Source organism: Orycteropus afer, unplaced genomic scaffold (assembly GCF_000298275.1).
Source record: "Orycteropus afer afer isolate SDZICR_OR568_19922 unplaced genomic scaffold, OryAfe1.0 scaffold00970, whole genome shotgun sequence".
Taxonomy (NCBI): domain Eukaryota; kingdom Metazoa; phylum Chordata; class Mammalia; order Tubulidentata; family Orycteropodidae; genus Orycteropus; species Orycteropus afer.
In genome coordinates, this window is record NW_006922557.1 from 233,911 (window position 1) to 236,631 (window position 2,721).

A 2,721-nucleotide genomic window follows, 5' to 3' on the forward strand; every position below is an offset into this window, starting at 1 on the left:
TTAATTGAAGAGCAAGTTTCAGAGTCTTTTCTGACATCCATTTTGGTCTTTCCTTCCTTTCCTATCTTTTTAATGACCTTTTGCTTTCTTCATGCATCATGTTCTTCATGTCATCCCACAGTTTGTTTGGTTTTCAGTCACTGGTATTCAATGTGTCAAATTTATTCTTTAGATGGTCTCTAAATTCAGGTGGGATATAATCAAGGTCATACTTTGGTTCTCGTGTTTTAATTTTCTTCATCTTCATCTTGAACTTGCATATGGCCTTGTTTGGGCTGAAGATAAGGTCCACAGGTATAGCCACTGTTTATATTGTTAAAAGAAGGTATTTGCAATGAATGAGTGGTTGGTCTTGCAAAATTCTATCATGTGATCTCTGGTGTCATTTCTATCACAAAGGCCATATTTTCCAACTAGTGATGATTCTTTTTTGTTTCCAACTTTTACACTCCAGTCACCAGTAATAATCAACATACCTTGATCACATATGTGGCCAATTTCAAACTGCAGAAGTTTGTAAAAATCTTCCATTTCTTCATCTTTGGCTTTAGTTTTTGATGCATAAATTTGAATAATAGTAGTATTAAGTAGTCTTCCTTATAGGTGTATGGATATTATCCTATCACTGACAGCATTGTTCTTGAGGATAAATCTTGAAATATCGTTTGTGATGATGAAGGTGACACCATTCCTCTTCAGTTTTTCATTCCAGGAATGAAATGAAAAAACAGTCCATTTCAGTTCATTAATGCCTAGGATATTGATCTTTATATGTTCCTTTTCATTTTTGACAACTTCCAATTTTCCTACATTCAAATTTTGTATATTCCACATTACAATTATTAATGGATGTTTGAGCTGCTTCTTCCCATTTTGAATCATGCCTCATCAGAAAATGAAGGTCCCAAAAGCTTCATTCTTTTCATGTTGTTAAGGTCTACTCTACTTTGAGGAGGCAGCTCTTCCCAGTCATATTTTGAATGGCTTTCAACCTGACAGGTTCATCTTTAGGCACTGTATCAGACATTGTTTCAGGGCTATTCATCAAGTTTTCCAGTAATATATACCAGGCAGTATTTTACTGTTATTCACAAGGTTTTCACTGGCCATTTCTTTGAGATGTAGATGGCCCCTTCTTTATTCCCAGTCTGTTTTAGTCTGGAAGCTCTTGAAACCTGTCCACCAGGGGTGACCCTGCTGGTATTTCAAACACCAGGGGCATAGCCTTCAACCTCACATGCAAGCCACCACAATACAACAAAATGACTGATGAGTGATGGTGAACAGGCATAGAGACTAGCATTTACAATATATCACAAAATGGGTGACTATGGCCAGAAGGGACATACTAAGCAATTCCCTACATTGCAATGATCAAATGGAATTCATACCAGATATGCAAGGATAGTTCATCATTAGAAAAAAAAAATAAATGTAATCCACAACATAAATAAAACTAAGGAAAATAACCACATGATATTATCAATTGATGCAGAAGAGGCATTTGACAAAATTCAAAATCCATTCTTAATAAAAAGTCTAAATAAAAGAAGGAAAATTCTTCAACACAATCAAGGGCATATACAATAAAATCAATTGAGAAAGACTATAAACATTCCCCTTATAAATGGGAACCAGACAGTGATGCACTTTATCATCATTCCTACTCAAGTTTTTATTGGAAAGATTTATTACCAGGGTAATAAAGCAAGAAAGGAAAATAAAAGGCATCAAAAATTACAAATAAGAAACAAAACTATCCTTATTTGTAGATGATATGATTCTATACAAAGAAAATCCTAGAAACTCAACAAAAAAACTACTGGAACTAATGGAAAGATTTAGCAAAGTGTCAAGGAACAAGAGCTACATAGAAAAATCAGTTGGATCCCTTTACACTGACAAAGACAACTTTGAAAAGGAAATCAGGAAAACAATACCATTTACAATAATCTAACCTGAGATACAAAAAAACTTATACAAAGGAAAATACAGAACCCTACTACATGAAACCAAAGGGACCTACAGAAATGGAAGAATATACCATGATCATGGATAGGAAGACTTAACATTGTAAAATTGTTAATTTTTACCCACAGTCATCCATAGATAAAATGCAATCCCAATCCAGATTCCATCATCATTCTTTATAGTGATGGAGAAACTAATCACCAACATTATATGGAAAGAGACCCTAGATATGCAAAGCACTACTAATGAAGAAGAACAATGTAGGAGACCTCACACTCCCTCATCTCAAAAACTACCATACAAAAACGGTACTCAAAACAGCCTGGTACTAATAGTTTGATTGACACACAGACCAATGGAACAGAATTGAGAATGAAGAAGTAAATCTATCCACCTATGGACAGCTGATCTTTGACAAAGGGCCAAGACCCATTAAGTGGGAAAGAGATAGTATCTTTAACAAATGGTGCCTACAAAACTGGATATTCCTTTGCCGAAAAATGAAACAAAATTCATAATTCTCACCACATACAAAACCTAACTCAGGATGAATCAAATACCTAAATGTAAAACTTAAAACTATAAAAATTATCAAATTAAAATTAGGGGGAGTTCCAGTAAGATGGTGGCATAGGAAGAAAGACTGCACAGACCCTCTTCAACAAAGAAAAGGGGAATCAATTAACACAGATACAGAGGATAATCCTGGAACCCTGAGCCTTGAAGGGAAGGATATAGAAGTGGACTAAA